The sequence below is a fragment of the Dendrobates tinctorius genome, unplaced genomic scaffold, assembly GCF_039654945.1.
Source record: "Dendrobates tinctorius isolate UK_male_01 unplaced genomic scaffold, ASM3965494v1 ptg000237l, whole genome shotgun sequence".
Classification (NCBI taxonomy): Eukaryota; Metazoa; Chordata; class Amphibia; order Anura; family Dendrobatidae; genus Dendrobates; species Dendrobates tinctorius.
Genome location: NW_027361904.1, coordinates 4,291,150 through 4,309,853, shown reverse-complemented (window position 1 = coordinate 4,309,853; position 18,704 = coordinate 4,291,150). Strand labels below are relative to the sequence as shown.

At 45.3% G+C, this 18,704-nt stretch overlaps 1 protein-coding gene across 4 annotated transcripts in view; it reads left to right on the top strand.

Moving 5' to 3' along the window:
- Positions 1 to 18,704, top strand: part of FAM219A (family with sequence similarity 219 member A) — a 203,235-nt gene that overhangs the window by 34,063 nt on the left and 150,468 nt on the right. The gene's annotated exons all lie outside the window — the stretch shown is intronic.

Sequence of the window (18,704 nt, the reverse complement as noted above, 5' to 3'; positions counted from 1 at the left end):
TAGGTGGGCTGGGGACCCCGACAACCCCCCGCCAGCTTTTGGGGGCAGCTTACTTGCACTGCTTGGGAGGGTGGGTGGGACAGAGGGCAGCAGGCCTGCCGTGGCCCCGCCCCCCCGCCAGTCACGGCCACCACGGGCAGAGCAGTGACCCCTTGCGAGGCCATGCCCCCCCAGGTGACGCGGACGTAGCGAGTGGGACAGCGGCCGAAGAGGACACGCCCCCCCCGCATGCCACAGCCTTTGCAGGTCGGGCAACACTCGGGGAGGCCCCGCCCCCCTCGCAGACCACCGCCACCACTCTGTGCCCACCACTTGCCACGGGCAGGGCCGGCCACTCCCCCTCGTCGCCCAGTGGCGGCGGAGCCCCCCGCACGGACCCCCTTTTGGGTCGACGTGCCGGAGACCCCGCTCTTACCACGGGCGCCGCCATGGGAGCGACCAGCTCCCTGCACCGCTTCAGTTGTTGTTTGATTTTTTGCTCGCCCTTCCTAGACTTCTGGACCCCCACTAGCGATCCAGACTTAGCGGATCCGTACGTGGGGGGTCCAGAAGCCCCAGCACTCGCCGCCGGAGGTGCGGCCCTGGCTGTACCAACTTTACCTGGTGCCAGGCCAGCCCCCCTGCCACCGAGGGCTGAGCCTGGACACCACCACCACAACCAGCACCGACCTCCATGTCGCTGCCCTGGTCTGAACTGTCACCAGATGCGACAGTCAGGTCACAACAGTCATCTCTCTCCCCGCTCCCTCGCTGCGGACCCACCACAGGGCCCGAGCCGGGGTGGGTAGCGGGTTCCACACAGCGGGACAGAGGGGCCCCGGGAAGAGGAGCAAAAACCAGTTGTTCCTCCACGCCTTCAGAGGCCTTACGCCTGCGCCTCCTGTTTCTCCTCTTCCCGGTTGCCTCATCCTCCGGGCAGACTTCATCCCCAAACAACAGCGTGCCAAACCGTGCTGGGGATTCCATCTGCCGCACTTGCCTGAGGATGAGGCAGCCCCCCTCGATATTACTCCCACTCCCTCCATCCTCCCCCTCGCTCCTGCTTTCCTCCGCGTTACTGGAGTCCAGCGGGAGGGCCAATTGCTCAGGGGCTATCCCGCTGCATGTTACCTGACTCCTGCTGGTGTCCGTCAGGTCTTCAGGTGGAGGCGGCCCAGGTGTAGCGTGGGTGCCATCTTGCTCTTCCTTCTCACTTTCCTCCACCTGTGTGGGGCCTCCTGACCCCCCAGGAAACCCACCGGCCATGGCCCTGAACCGGTCCTCGTTCCGCAGCTTCTCCTGGAAGGGGCCGCTGCCGGCCATGATGACACTTCGCCGGCCCTCCAGGGCCCGAATCTCCTCTTCCAGCCGCTGGACTGTGGCGGCGACCTCCGCTTTCTTTGAGGTACGGAGCCTGTTTTTAGATATTATCTTGGCTCCCTCCATCTCCCCCCGAAGTCTCCTCAGCTGCTTCCCGGCCTCCTCATATTCGGAGAGGTGGGCATGGATGCGGGAGGCGTAGGTGGTAGCCGGCTCTCCCGCAGCCTTTGAGCCCCAGATGTTAAGGGGGGGCCCCGCCTCACCTCTGCCGGCTGCTGCACCTCCGGGGGAAGGGCCCGCCACAGCCTTCACTTCAGGGGTCCCGGACCCTGGAGCCTTGCGGCCCCCTGGTGTCCGCTTTTTCCCCATCCCTGGGACTGTCTGGCTGTGCCTTGGGCCTCCTGGTGGTGGATGAGGCCCCCCCACCCCCAGCTGGCTTGCCAGGGGGTGGGAGCCAGGGGCACAGCCCCGGCGCTCAGTCCCAGGGAGAGTCCTCTTTCCTGGGAAGGGGGCAGATGGAAAGTCCTTGCAGGAAAAAAAAACCTCCCTTCCCAGGAGCTTAGCAAAACCCCAGCCTGCAGACGCTCAGCTGCGACGCTCCTCCTCTTCCTGGGCGTGTACAGAGCTGCACTCACTATTCTGCTGGTGCAGTCACTGTGTACATACATTACCTTACTGATCCTGAGTTACATCCTGTCTTATACTCCAGAGCTGCACTCACTATTCTGCTGGTGCAGTCACTGTGTACATACATTACTGATTCTGCGTTACATCCTGTATTATACCCCAGAGCTGCACTCACTGTTCTGCTGGTGCAGTCAATGTGTACATACTTTACATTACTGATCCTGAGTTACCTCCTGTATTATACTCCAGAGCTGCACTCACTATTCTGCTGGTGCAGTCACTGTGTACATACATTACATTACTGATCCTGAGTTACATCCTGTATTATACCCCAGAGCTGCGCTCACTATTCTGCTGGAGTCTTGTATTATTCTCTGCTCTGCTGATGCGGGGACACATCTGTGCCTGTGTAATGCTCTATCAGGCAGTGATGACAGGAGGGGGCTGCAGACCCCTGGGGAGGGGGTGACCTGATCATCCTATAGATGAGTGCAGTTTGCAGCATCTGCTGAAAGGTCACTGTATGAATTCATTACCAGCAATGTCTGCACAGAGCCGTGAGATCCTCAGCACAGAGACCACCCAGGAATCCCCCCCCTATGGTGAATCGCAGCCATAACAGCAGCCGCTCCTGTCCATAATGCTGAAGTGTGTGGTGCTGAGCATCATGTGCTGATCTGAAAATCTGTGGATGATGCACTGTTATGAGGGATCTGTGGATGACGCACTTATGGGGGATCTGTGGATGACGCACTGTTATGGGGGATCTGCGGATGATGCACTGTTATGGGGCATCTGTGGATGACGCGCTGTTATGGGGGATCTGTGGATGACGCGCTGTTATGGGGGATCTGTGGATGACGCGCTGTTATGGGGGATCGGCGCGTGACGCGCTGTTATGGGGGATCTGTGGATGACGCGCTGTTATGGGGATCTGTGGATGACTTCTGCTACCCCCAGAGCAGCGTGCTAGGAGCTAACACTGGACTTCTTCGACTCTCACATCTCCCGATCTATGATCCCGGTGATCCCCTATAATGGATGCGGTACTTTACAGCGGAGCGATTAGTGCTGCGGAGCTCGCTTCACCCGACCGCGCTGCACAGAACAGATCATTTCACCTGTTACAATAAGAGATTACATAATACGGAGCCGCTGGCTGCACCGGGTGCCGGTTACCGGCGAGTGCAGACGGAGCGCTGCTTGTGGCGTTAGTATTTTATTGGCCTCGATGTTTATTTTTCTGTGAGCACCAGTGTTCTCCTTTCCTGCCAGCATCCTCCTTTCCTGCTGGTGCCCATGTCCTCCCTTCCTGCCGGCATTGGTGTCCTCCTTTCCTGCCGGCGTCTTCCCTTCCTACCGGCATTGTCGTCCTCTTTGCTGCCGGCACCCCTGTCCTGCGTTCCTGCCAGCGCCCTCCTTTCCTACTGGCACCCGTGTCCTCCTTTCCTGCCGGTGTCTGCCTTTCCTGCCGGCATTGTCGTCCTCCTTTGCTGTCGGTGCCCGTGTCCTCCGTTCCTGCCGGCATCTTCTATTCCTTCCAGCAGTCGTCCTCCGTTCCTGCCAGCGCCCTTGTCCTCCGTTCCTGCCGGCGTCTTCCATTGCTTCCAGCAGTTGTCCTCCGTTCCTGCCGGCATCTTCCATTGCTTCCAGCAGTCGTCCTCTGTTCCTGCCGGCGTCTTCCATTGCTTCCAGCAGTTGTCCTCCGTTCCTGACGGCGTCTTCCATTTCTTCCAGCGGTCGTCCTCCGTTCCTGCCAGCGTCTTCCTTTCCTGCCAGCACCCATGTCCTCCATTCCTGCCGGGGTCTTCCATTCTGTCCAGCATTCGTCTTCCTTTCCTGCCGACACCCCTGTCCTCCGTTCCTGCCAGCGTCTTCCATTCCTTCCAGCAGTCGTCCTCCTTTCCTGCCGACACCCCTGTCCTCCGTTCCTGCCAGCGTCTTCCATTCCGTCCAGCATTCGTCTTCCTTTCCTGCCGACACCCCTGTCCTCCGTTCCTGCCAGCGTCTTCCATTCCTTCCAGCAGTCGTCTTCCTTTCCTGCCGGCGCCCGTGTGACGAACAGCACGGCCTGTGCCACCAATATGTCACAATCCCACCACTGACACGGGTTTGTCAGCGGACGGAGGGACGTGACGCACTGCCGGCACACAGCTATCACGGACACAGTGGGGGCTTATCTTAGTTATCCCACCACCGGCACCATGTGACCAAAGCACAGCAAGCTAATCTTGCTATAACAATTTACCGGAGAGGGTATTTTGGGTGCCCCACCACTGCTAACAACCTTCCAAGAACTGTGGGGATTTATGCACAGTGGGGCAAAAAAGTATTAGTCAGCAATAGTGCAAGTTCCACCACTTAAAAAGATGAGAGGCGTCTGTAATTTACATCATAGGTAGACCTCAACTATGGGAGACAAACTGAGGAAAAAAAATCCAGAAAATCACATTGTCTGTTTTTTTTTTTTCATTTTATTTGCATATTATGGTGGAAAATAAGTATTTGGTCAGAAACAAGCAATCAAGATTTCTGGCTCTCACAGACCTGTAACTTCTTCTTTAAGAGTCTCCTCTTTCCTCCACTCATTACCTGTAGTAATGGCACCTGTTTAAACTTGTTATCAGTATAAAAAGACACCTGTGCACACCCTCAAACAGTCTGACTCCAAACTCCACTATGGTGAAGACCAAAGAGCTGCCAAAGGACACCAGAAACAAAATTGTAGCCCTGCACCAGGCTGGGAAGACTGAATCTGCAATAGCCAACCAGCTTGGAGTGAAGAAATCAACTGTGGGAGCAATAATTAGAAAATGGAAGACATACAAGACCACTGATAATCTCCCTCGATCTGGTGCTCCACGCAAAATCCCACCCCGTGGGGTCAGAATGATCACAAGAACGGTGAGCAAAAATCCCAGAACCACGCCGGGGGACCTAGTGAATGAACTGCAGAGAGCTGGGACCAATGTAACAAGGCCTACCATAAGTAACACACTACGCCACCATGGACTCAGATCCCGCAGTGCCAGACGTGTCCCACTGTTTAAGCCTGTACATGTCCGGGCCCATCTGAAGTTTGCTAGAGAGCATTTGGATGATCCAGAGGAGTTTTTGGAGAATGTCCTATGGTCTGATGAAACCAAACTGGAACTGTTTGGTAGAAACACAACTTGTCGTGTTTGGAGGAAAAAGAATACTGAGTTGCATCCATCAAACACCATACCTACTGTAAAGCATGGTGGTGGAAACATCATGCTTTGGGGCTGTTTCTCTGCAAAGGGGCCAGGACGACTGATCCGGGTACATGAAAGAATGAATGGGGCCATGTATCGTGAGATTTTGAGTGCAAACCTCCTTCCATCAGCAAGGGCATTGAAGATGAAACGTGGCTGGGTCTTTCAACATGACAATGATCCAAAGCACACCGCCAGGGCAACGAAGGAGTGGCTTCGTAAGAAGCATTTCAAGGTCCTGGAGTGGCCTAGCCAGTCTCCAGATCTCAACCCTATAGAAAACCTTTGGAGGGAGTTGAAAGTCCGTGTTGCCAAGCGAAAAGCCAAAAACATCACTGCTCTAGAGGAGATCTGCATGGAGGAATGGGCCAACATACCAACAACAGTGTGTGGCAACCTTGTGAAGACTTACAGAAAACATTTGACCTCTCATTGCCAACAAAGGATATATCACAAAGTATTGAGATGAAATTTTGTTTCTGACCAAATACTTATTTTCCACCATAATATGCAAATAAAATGAAAAAAAAACAGACAATGTGATTTTCTGGATTTTTTTTCTCAGTTTGTCTCCCATAGTTGAGGTCTACCTATGATGTAAATTACAGACGCCTCTCATCTTTTTAAGTGGTGGAACTTGCACTATTGCTGAATGACTAAATACTTTTTTGCCCCACTGTATATCCCACTTTCTCAGTTCCACTTTGGAACTCGCAGCTCTCCGGCGCCACCCTCAGGTCAGTCAGGGAACTGCACCTAGGATAATTAGTCGCCGGATGGGCTGCTTGTTGTGCGCGGGCAATTAGACTACTGCAGTAAGGGAATTATCAATGCTGTGGCCGCAGCCCCTCACAGCACGCTGCCACCAGCCACGCTTTACTTAATCAAAGAGTTAATTAAGAGGGTCCGTGGCGAACCCCCAAATTAGTAGCAATTCTCTAAAAAAGGCGCATAGTTCGTTTCTTAGAGCATGGAGACAGAGCTAATAGATTTTATCATTCCCAAAATGTGGGCAGTAATTACATAGATAAAAGTTGCTATAAAGTTGATACATTAAGTATGTACAGTAGAAGTATATGAAAACAGCAAGGATTAAAAGGCAGAAAGTAACACTTACATGTGCTTAGGTGGTATTAGGCAGACCATGTGGCTGGGGGGATGGGCCACTTAGCCAAACGTCCCCACTCATCTGGGGTTCTTGTCAGCACGGACTCTGAAGCTCCAACTGACTGGAATTTGGTAGGGAATACCTTAAAGCCTAGGGTCTGTGACCTCACGAAATGGGTGGTCTGGTGAGGTCCAACCCCCCTTACTCTCTAAGTTGAAATCTTACTAAAACTTATAGTAACTATATCTAAACGAGAAAATCCCGTACCAACACACATAGGGCATCATTGTTTGTAATTTATCGAATAGAGTAAAACGACACCACGCATGCCATAATTAAGACACTCCATTTGGGAGCAATCCATATCTCAGTTTCTGGAGGGATTAGGATCATGAAAATTAGGGATTGGTAAGCTGGTTTTGATGCCTACGCAATGATATGATTATTATATCTCTGAGGGGTATGGTTTTTGCGATACAGTCTCTTTAATATCACCTATATTGATCCCAGCACATTTCTAGAGAACAAAGGAATCTTTTCCCTTTAGCTGTGCAGGGGGGGTGAGGAGGAGAAGAAGGCTTCGAGAGGAAATGCCCGGTATCATGTTTCAGATGCAGGCAGAGAGCTGTACACACACATAGCTGCTAAGGGGGGAGAAACCAAAAGGAGAGGGGGGGCTGTAAAAGCTGACAGGCTACTTTCTCATAGAATGGAGGATTCTAGAAGATTACAGAAAACATCATACTTTATAGACATTTTACATTACAGCCCGTGTCCTCCTTTCCTGCCGGCGTCTTCCATTCCTTCCAGCAGTCGTCTTCCTTTTCTGCCGGCGCCTGTTGCCTCCGTTCCTGCCGGCGTCTTCCATTCCTTCCAGCAGTCCTCCTTTCCTGCCGGCGCCCGTGTCCTCCATTCCTGCCAGCGTCTTCCATTCCTTCCAGCAGTCGTCCTATTTTCCTGCCGGCGCCCGTGTCCTCTGTTCCTGTCAGCATCTTCCATTCCTTCCAGCAGTCGTCTTCCTTTCCTGCCCGTGGCTTCCGTTCCTGCCAGCGTCTTCCATTCCTTACAGCTTTCGTCTTCCTTTCCTGCCGGTGCCCGTGGCTTCCGTTCCTGCCAGCGTCTTCCATTCCTTCCAGCAGTCGTCCTCTTTTCCTGCCGGCGCCCGTGTCCTCTGTTCCTGCCAGCGTCTTCCATTCCTTCCACCAGTCCTCATTTCCTGCCAGCACCCGTGTCCTCCGTTCCTGCCGGCATTTTCCATTCCTTCCAGCAGTCGTCCTATGTTCCTGCCAGCGTCTTCCTTTCCTGCCGGCGCCTGTGGCCTCCGTTCCTGCCGACGTCTTCCATTCCTTCCAGCAGTCCTCCTTTCCTGCCGGCGCCCGTGTCCTCCATTCCTGCCAGCGTCTTCCATTCCTTCCAGCAGTCGTCCTCTTTTCCTTGCAGTGCCCGTGTCCTCTGTTCCTGCCAGCGTCTTCCATTCCTTACAGCAGTCGTCCTCCTTTCCTGCCGGTGCCCGTGGCTTCCATTCCTGCCAGCGTCTTCCATTCCTTCCAGCAGTCGTCCTCTTTTCCTGCCGGTGCCCGTGTCCTCTGTTCCTGCCAGCATCTTCCATTCATTCCAGCAGTCGTCTTCCTTTCCTGCCGGTGCCCGTGACTTCCATTCCTGCCAGCGTCTTCCATTCCTTCCAGCAGTCGTCCTCCTTTCCTGCTAGCGCCCTTGTCCTCCGTTCCTACCGGCTCTCTCCATTCCTTCCAGCAGTTGTCTTCCTTTCCTGCCGGTGCCCGTAGCCTCCGTTCCTGCAGGCGTCTTTTATTCCTTATAGCAGTCGTCCTCTGTTCCTGGCAGTGTCTTCCTTTCCTGCCGGCGCCGTCCTCCGTTCCTGCCGGCGTCTTCCATTCCTTCCAGCAGTTGTCCTCCTTTCCTGCCAGCGCCCATGGCTTCCATTCCTGCCAGCGTCTTCCATTCCTTCCAGCAGTTGTCCTCCTTTCCTGCCAGCGCCCATGGCTTCCGTTCCTGCCAGCGTCATCCATTCCTTCCAGCAGTCGTCCTTCTTTCCTGCTGGCGTCCTTGTTCTCCTTTCCTGCCGGCGTCTTCCATTGGGATGATTTAGCGAATCCTGCTTTGAGCAGGGGGTTGGACCAGATGGCCCAGGAGGTCCCTTCCAACGCTACGATTCTATGATTCTATGATTCCTTCCAGCAGTCGTCCTCCGTTCCTGCCAGCGCCCATGGTTTCCGTTCCTGCCAGCGTCTTCCATTCCTTCCAGCAGTCATCCTTCTTTCCTGCTGGCGTCCTTGTCCTCCTTTCCTGCCGGCGTCTTCCATTCCTTCCAGCAGTCGTCCTCCTTTTCTGCCGGTGCCCATGGCTTCCGTTCCTGCCAGCGTCTTCCATTCCTTCCAGCAGTCATCCTTCTTCTTTCCTGCCGGTGCCCGTGGCCTCCGTTCTTGCAGGCGTTTTCCTTTCCTTCCAGCAGTCGTCCTCCGTTCCTGTCAGCGTCTTCCCTTCCTGCCGGCATCGGTGTGCTCCGTTCCTGCTAGCACTGGTCGGTCTCCTGCGGCTGGGCACAGACTAGTGGACAGGTGTCAGAGCTCCTCATCCAATCGGCGCCGCTGCAGTCATGCACCACTTTTACTGACCTTTCATGGGGCTGTGTGTGAATAATGACCAGCGGAGGCAGCAGAAGAGTGAAGAGAATTCGCTGCTCCTTATTTTTTGTTCTAAAACCTTCCCTTTAATAGGAGTCACGGCCTAATGATATTTGCCATTGTATGGCGCTATTACGTGGGTGTTGTAGGGCAGCATTATTTGTGCACTCTGTAGAAGAATTACTTCTTTAGCATTTTTATAGCAGGATGGTGTTGGCATTGGATGGCAGCACAGGTCACACACTATATCGAAACTTTACTTTTACGGTATTATTAATTTGGTCCTCCTGCATGACAGTATTTACTCGCGCTGAGGAAGAATTATTCGTCCAGTTATAATGTTAGTGTTATGTGACAATTGTATCCTATCACTATATGGAGGGTTTATTTATTCATTATTATGGCGGTTTTATGTACTTGCTATGTAGCGCCATTAATTCCACAGCTTTTTACAGACATTATAATCGCTGTCCCCATTGGGGCTCACAATCTACATTCCCTATCAGTAAGTTTTGGGGGACTGGGAGGAAATAGTAGAAAACTCACGCAAACATGAGGAGAACATACAACTCCTTGCAGATGCCGTCCTTGTTTAGATTTGACCCCAACGCTGCAAAGTAACAGCACTAACCACTGAGCCACCGCACAGCGCTGACCACTGAGCCACCGCACAGCGCTGACCACTGAGCCACCGCACAGCGCTGACCACTGAGCCACCGCACAGCGCTGACCACTGAGCCACCGCACAGCGCTGACCACTGAGCCACCGCACAGCGCTGACCACTGAGCCACCGCACAGCGCTGACCACTGAGCCACCATGCTGCTATATGGAAGATGCATTTTTATGAGAGTGATATGTTTGCGTTGTATAGCAGTATTAGTTACACCCTCTATGGAGGTTGTATTTGCAGTATTATTATGGTGGTCGTATGCATTCCTTGTTTGGCTTTCTTACTCACTCACTATGTACAGTGTATGGCAGTATTATCCACTACCTCTATGAAACATTTATTTTGTGTTAATATGGCAGTATTATGTCAGCATTGTATGGCAGTATTACATCGGTGTTTGGCAGCATTATTTGTCGACTCCATAGAAGAATTATTTGTTTTGTGTTATGATATCAGTGTTATGGTAGCATTATATGCCATTATTACAATGGCATATTATATGGCAGTATTGTTTACTCACTCTAGAATTATTTTACACGGTATTATGTGGGCATTGTATAGCAGTATTATCCACTCCTCTAATGCAGATTTTACTTATTCATTATTATTATGGAGCCACTATGTTGGCAGCATTATGTACACTCTATATAAAAGTTGTGTTAATTCTGTATCTTTGTGACTGTATTATGGCGGCATTAGTAACTCCCTCTGTGGAAGATGTTATTATTTAGTATTATGGCATTCTTATTTTAGCATTGTGTGGTGTTGTTAGTTTAGCATTATTTATGTGGTATTATAATGGTAGCAGTATGCTGGCATGCTGTGGCAATATTTCCCACCTGGTTTATACAAGATTTATTTAATTACTCTTATTATGGCAGTATTATTATATTGGTATTGTTTTCAGTATTATTTACATAATAAATGGCAGATTAAATCATTCAATATTATTGTGGCAGCATTATTTACTTCTGGAAGATGTTAATATTATTATTTTAGTATTGGATTGTCATTGTCTCACTATATGGAACCATTATTTATGCAGTATTGTGGCAGCATTATTTTGTCATTGTATGGCTTTATTACTCAACCTATGGAAGCTATTTTTATTTTCTATTATTATAGCAGTATTATTTACTTGCTATATGAAAACATTTTTAGTATTAGTATGGCAGTAGTAAGATAGAATTGTTTGGTAGCATTATACACTCGTTATGTTTCTTCTTCCCTAGTATAATGGCACTATCATGTTGGCATTATATGGCAGTTTTATTTACTTTTAGTATGGAATAGTTATTTAGTAGTAGTATTGTATGGCAGCATTATACACTCTTGTGGAATGTGTATTTCTTTACTATTATGGCGGTATTTTGTTGGCATTATATGGCAGTATTATTCACTTGTATGGAATACTTATTCAGTATTATGGTGGTATCATATTGGCATTGTATGGCAGTATTATTCACTCGTAATGTGGAATATATATGCAGTATATGGTGGTATCATGTTGGCATTGTGTGGCAGCATTATTCACTCTTTATACAGAATATGTATTTCTTCAGTGTTATTATGATAGTATCATGTTGGCATTGTGTGGCAGCATTATTCACTCTTTATGCAGAATATGTATTTCTTCAGTATTATGGCGGTATCATGTTGGCATTGTCTGTCAGAATTATTCACTCTTTATGCAGAATATGTATTTCTTCAGTATTATTATGGTAGTATCATGTTGGCATTGTGTGGCAGCATTATTCACTCTTTATGCAGAATATGTATTTCTTCCGTATTATGGTAGTATCATGTTGGCATTGTGTGACAGCATTATTCACTCTTTATGCAGAATATGTATTTCTTCAGTATTATTATGATAGTATAATGTTGGCATTGTGTGGCAGCATTATTCACTCTTTATGCAGAATATGTATTTCTTCAGTATTATTATGGTAGTATCATGTTGGCATTGTGTGGCAGCATTATTCACTCTTTATGCAGAATATGTATTTCTTCAGTATTATTATGGTAGTATCATGTTGGCATTGTGTGGCAGCATTATTCACTCTTTATGCAGAATATGTATTTCTTCAGTATTATTATGGTAGTATCATGTTGGCATTGTGTGGCAGCATTATTCACTCTTTATGCAGAATATGTATTTCTTCAGCATTATTATGGTAGTATCATGTTGGCATTGTGTGGCAACATTATTCACTCTTTATGCAGAATATGTATTTCTTCAGCATTATTATGGTGGTTGTATCATGTTGGCATTGTGTGGCAGCATTATTCACTCTTTATGCAGAATATGTATTTCTTCAGTATTATTACGGTGGTATGTTGGCATTGTGTGGCAGCATTATTCACTCTTTATGCAGAATATGTATTTCTTCAGCATTATTATGGTAGTATCATGTTGGCATTGTGTGACAACATTATTCACTCTTAATGCAGAATATGTATTTCTTCAATTTTATTATGGTAGTATCATGATGGCATTGTGTGGCAGCATTATTCACTCTTTATGCAGAATATGTATTTCTTCATTATTATTATGGTGGTATCATGTTGGCATTGTGTGGCAGCATTATTCACTCTTTATGCAGAATATGTATTTCTTCAGTATTATTATGATAGTATCATGTTGGCATTGTGTGGCAGCATTATTCACTCTGCAGAATATGTATTTCTTCAGTATTATTATGGTGGTATCATGTTGGTATTGTGTGGCAGCATTATTCACTCTTTATGCAGAATATGTATTTCTTCAGTATTATTATGGTAGTATCATGTTGGCATTGTGTGGCAGCATTATTCACTCTTTATGCAGAATATGTATTGCTTCCGTATTATGGTAGTATCATGTTGGCATTGTGTGGCAGCATTATTCACTCTTTATGCAGAATATGTATTTCTTCAGCATTATTATGGTAGTATAATGTTGGCATTGTGTGGCAACATTATTCACTCTTTATGCAGAATATGTATTTCTTCAGCATTATTATGGTAGTATCATGTTGGCATTGTGTGGCAGCATTATTCACTCTTTATGCAGAATATGTATTTCTTCAGCATTATTATGGTAGTATCATGTTGGCATTGTGTGGCAGCATTATTCACTCTTTATGCAGAATATGTATTCAGTATTATTACGGTAGTATCATGGTGGCATTGTGTGGCAGCATTATTCACTCTTTATGCAGAATATGTATTTCTTCTGTATTATTATGTTAGTATCATGTTGGCATTGTGTGGCAGCATTATTCACTCTTTATGCAGAATATGTATTTCTTCAGTATTATTATGGTAGTATCATGTTGGCATTGTGTGGCAGCATTATTCACTCTTTATGCAGAATATGTATTTCTTCAGTATTATTATGGTGGTTGTATCATGTTGGCATTCTGTGGCAGCATTATTCTCTCTTTATGCAGAATATGTATTTCTTCAGTATTATTATGGTGGTATCATGTTGGCATTCTGTGGCAGCATTATTCACTCTTTATGCAGAATATGTATTTCTTCAGTATTATTATGGTGGTATCATGTTGGCATTGTGTGGCAGCATTATTCACTCTTTATGCAGAATATGTATTTCTTCAGCATTATTATGGTTGTATCATGTTGGCATTGTGTGGCAGCATTATTCACTCTTTCTGCAGAATATGTATTTCTTCAGTATTATTATGGTGATATCATGTTGGCATTCTGTGGCAGCATTATTCTCTCTTTATGCAGAATATGTATTTCTTCAGTATTATTATGGTGATATCATGTTGGCATTCTGTGGCAGCATTATTCACTCTTTATACAGAATATGTATTTCTTCAGTATTATTATGGTGGTATCATGTTGGCATTGTGTGGCAGCATTATTCACTCTTTATGCAGAATATGTATTTATTTCTTCAGTATTATTATGGTGGTATCATGTTGGCATTGTGTGGCAGCATCATTCACTCTTTATGCAGAATATGTATTTCTTCAGTATTATTATGATGGTATCATGTTGGCATTGTGTGGCAGCTTTATTCACTCTTTATGCAGAATATGTATTTCTTCAGTATTATTATGGTAGTATCATGTTGGCAATGTGTGGCAGCATTATTCACTCTTTATGCAGAATATGTATTTCTTCAGCATTATTATGGTAGTATGTTGGCATTGTGTGGCAGCATTATTCACTCTTTATGCAGAATATGTATTTCTTCAGCATTATTATGGTAGTATCATGTTGGCATTGTGTGGCAACATTATTCACTCTTTATGTAGAATATGTTTTTCTTCAGTATTATTACGGTAGTATCATGGTGGCATTGTGTGGCAGCATTATTCACTCTTTATGCAGAATATTTATTTCTTCAGTATTATTATGGTGGTTGTATCATGTTGGCATTGTGTGGCAGCATTATTCTCTCTTTATGCAGAATATGTATTTCTTCAGTATTATTATGGTAGTATCATGTTGGCATTCTGTGGCAGCATTATTCACTCTTTATGCAGAATATGTATTTCTTCAGTATTATTATGGTGGTATCATGTTGGCATTGTGTGGCAGCATTATTCACTCTTTATGCAGAATATGTATTTCTTCAGTATTATTATGGTGGTTGTATCATGTCGGCATTGTGTGGCAGCATTATTCACTCTTTATGCAGAATATGTATTTCTTCAGCATTATTATGGTAGTATCATGTTGGCAATGTGTGGCAGCATTATTCACTCTTTATGCAGAATATGTATTTCTTCAGCATTATTATGGTAGTATCATGGTGGCATTGTGTGGCAGCATTATTCACTCTTTATGCAGAATATGTATTTCTTCAGTATTATTATGGTGGTATCATGTTGGCATTGTGTGGCAGCATTATTCACTCTTTATGCAGAATATGTATTTCTTCAGTATTATTATGGTGGTTGTATCATGTCGGCATTGTGTGGCAGCATTATTCACTCTTTATGCAGAATATGTATTTCTTCTGTATTATTATGGTAGTATCATGTTGGCATTGTGTTGCAACATTATTCACTCTTTATGCAGAATATGTATTTCTTCAGCATTATTATGGTAGTATCATGGTGGCATTGTGTGGCAGCATTATTCACTCTTTATGCAGAATATGTATTTCTTCAGTATTATTATGGTGGTTGTATCATGTTGGCATTGTGTGGCAGCATTATTCACTCTTTATGTAGAATATGTATTTCTTCAGTATTATTATGGTAGTATCATGTTGGCATTCTGTGGCAGCATTATTCAATCTTTATGCAGAATATGTATTTCTTCAGTATTATTATGGTAGTATCATGTTGGCATTCTGTGGCAGCATTATTCACTCTTTATGCAGAATATGTATTTCTTCAGTATTATTATGGTGGTATCATGTTGGCATTGTGTGGCAGCATTATTCACTCTTTGCAGAATATGTATTTCTTCAGCATTATTATGGTAGTATCATGTTGGCAATGTGTGGCAGCATTATTCACTCTTTATGCAGAATATGTATTTCTTCAGCATTATTATGGTAGTATCATGTTGGCAATGTGTGGCAGCATTATTCACTCTTTATGCAGAATATGTATTTCTTCAGCATTATTATGGTGGTATCATGTTGGCATTGTGTGGCAGCATTATTCACTCTTTATGCAGAATATGTATTTCTTCAGCATTATTATGGTGGTTGTATCATGTTGGCATTGTGTGGCAGCATTATTCACTCTTTATGCAGAATATGTATTTCTTCAGCATTATTATGGTGGTTGTATCATGTTGGCATTGTGTGGCAGCATTATTCACTCTTTATGCAGAATATGTATTTCTTAAGTATTATTATGGTACTATCATGTTGGCAATGTGTGGCAGCATTATTCACTCTTTATGCAGAATATGTATTTCTTCAGTATTATTATGGTAGTATCATGTTGGCATTGTGTGGCAGCATTATTCACTCTTTATGCAGAATATGTATTTCTTCAGTATTATTATGGTAGTATCATGTTGGCATTGTGTGGCAGCATTATTCACTCTTGATGCAGAATATGTATTTCTTCCGTATTATGGTAGTATCATGTTGGCATTGTGTCGCAGCATTATTCACACTCTATGCAGAATATGTATTTCTTCAGTATTATTATGGTAGTATCATGTTGGCAATGTGTGGCAGCATTATTCACTCTTTATGCAGAATATGTATTTCTTCAGCATTATTATGGTAGTATCATGTTGGCATTGTGTGGCAACATTATTCACTCTTTATGCAGAATATGTATTTCTTCAGCATTATTATGGTAGTATCATGTTGGCATTGTGTGGCAGCATTATTCACTCTTTATGCAGAATATGTATTTCTTCAGCATTATTATGGTAGTATCATGTTGGCATTGTGTGGCAACATTATTCACTCTTTATGCAGAATATGTTTTTCTTCAGTATTATTACGGTAGTATCATGGTGGCATTCTGTGGCAGCATTATTCACTCTTTATGCAGAATATGTATTTCTTCTGTATTATTATGGTAGTATCATGTTGGCATTGTGTGGCAGCATTATTCACTCTTTATGCAGAATATGTATTTCTTCAGTATTATTATGGTGGTATCATGTTGGCATTGTGTGGCAGCATTATTCACTCTTTATGCAGAATATGTATTTCTTCAGCATTATTATGGTAGTATCATGTTGGCATTGTGTGGCAGCATTATTCTCTCTTTATGCAGAATATGGATTTCTTCAGTATTATTATGGTGGTATCATGTCGGCATTGTGTGGCAGCATTATTCTCTCTTTATGCAGAATATGTATTTCTTCAGTATTATTGTAGCGTGGGTGGTCAGGAGCGGTAGCTCCGAGAGTGGACCCTCTGGACCGTGGCACCGAGGGACCCCGGGCGAGCTGCCAGGTGGAACCGACCCCTATACAGGGACCGTTAGGAGCAGGCCCAGGGGTTCAAGTACCACGGTAGCCGGTACCGAGAGGGGCGGCTCAGGATGGACCGGAGTAAGACTGAGACTGGAGTAGGACGGCAGGAGCACTGAAGACAGGACTGGAGTAGGACGGCAGGAACACAAGGCAGGACTGGAGTAGGACGGCTGGAGTAGGACGGCAGGAACAGTGAAGGCAGGACTGGAGTAGGACGGCAGGAACACAAGGCAGGACTGGAGTAGGACGACAGGAACACAAGGCAGGACTGGAGTAGGACGGCAGGAACACAAGGCAGGACTGGAGTAGGACGACAGGAACACGGGTAGCAGGACTGAGAAGCTGCTGTGAGGAGCAGCCGAGACAGGAACTGCAGGAGCAGAGTGTGCACGATGGAGCGAGGCCAGAGTGTCAGGAAACACAACGATCAGGCGCCTCCCTCAGGGGGAAGCGGCCTGATATGGCCCCGTATGGTCAGCCATTGGTCCAAATGTGCTTCCGGGTCAGGGCACAGCCGGAGCATAAGAAGCAGGAAGGAGGCGCGGCCGCGGCCTATGGCGCATGCGCATAGCATGCAGGGAAGGCATCGGTCGCGGGTCTGTCTCAGGTGACCGCCGCGGCCGTCGGATGGAGAGAGGCTGCGGCGTGGGAGCGGAGGGCGACTGCGGCGTGGGAGCGGAGGCCGGGTGAGTATGGCGGAGCGGTGTAACAATTATTATGGTAGTATCATGTTGGCATTGTGTGGCAGCATTATTCACTCTTTATGCAGAATATGTATTTCTTCAGTATTATTATGGTAGTATCATGTTGGCATTGTGTGGCAGCATTATTCACTCTTTATGCAGAATATGTATTTCTTCAGCATTATTATGGTAGTATCATGTTGGCATTGTGTGGCAACATTATTCACTCTTAATGCAGAATATGTATTTCTTCAATTTTATTATGGTAGTATCATGATGGCATTGTGTGGCAGCATTATTCACTCTTTATGCAGAATATGTATTTCTTCATTATTATTATGGTGGTATCATGTTGGCATTGTGTGGCAGCATTATTCACTCTTTATGCAGAATATGTATTTCTTCAGTATTATTATGATAGTATCATGTTGGCATTGTGTGGTAGCATTATTCACTCTGCAGAATATGTATTTCTTCAGTATTATTATGGTGGTATCATGTTGGTATTGTGTGGCAGCATTATTCACTCTTTATGCAGAATATGTTTTTCTTCAGTATTATTATGGTGGTATCATGTTGGTATTGTGTGGCAGCATTATTCACTCTTTATGCAGAATATGTATTTCTTCAGTATTATTATGGTAGTATCATGTTGGCATTGTGTGGCAGCATTATTCACTCTTTATGCAGAATATGTATTTCTTCCGTATTATTATGGTAGTATAATGTTGGCATTGTGTGGCAACATTATTCACTCTTTATGCAGAATATGAATTTCTTCAGCATTATTATGGTAGTATCATGTTGGCATTGTGTGGCAGCATTATTCACTCTTTATGCAGAATATGTATTTCTTCAGCATTATTATGGTAGTATCATGTTGGCATTGTGTGGCAGCATTATTCACTCTTTATGCAGAATATGTATTTCTTCCGTATTATTATGGTAGTATAATGTTGGCATTGTGTGGCAACATTATTCACTCTTTATGCAGAATATGTATTTCTTCAGCATTATTATGGTAGTATCATGTTGGCATTGTGTGGCAGCATTATTCACTCTTTATGCAGAATATGTATTTCTTCAGCATTATTATGGTAGTATCATGTTGGCATTGTGTGGCAGCATTATTCACTCTTTATGCAGAATATGTATTTCTTCAGTATTATTACGGTAGTATCATGGTGGCATTGTGTGGCAGCATTATTCACTCTTTATGCAGAATATGTATTTCTTCAGTATTATTATGGTAGTATCATGTTGGCATTGTGTGGCAGCATTATTCACTCTTTATGCAGAATATGTATTTCTTCAGTATTATTATGGTGGTTGTATCATGTTGGCATTCTGTGGCAGCATTATTCACTCTTTATGCAGAATATGTATTTCTTCAGTATTATTATGGTAGTATCATGTTGGCATTGTGTGGCAGCATTATTCACTCTTTATGGAGAATATGTATTTCTTCAGTATTATTATGGTGGTATCATGTTGGCATTCTGTGGCAGCATTATTCACTCTT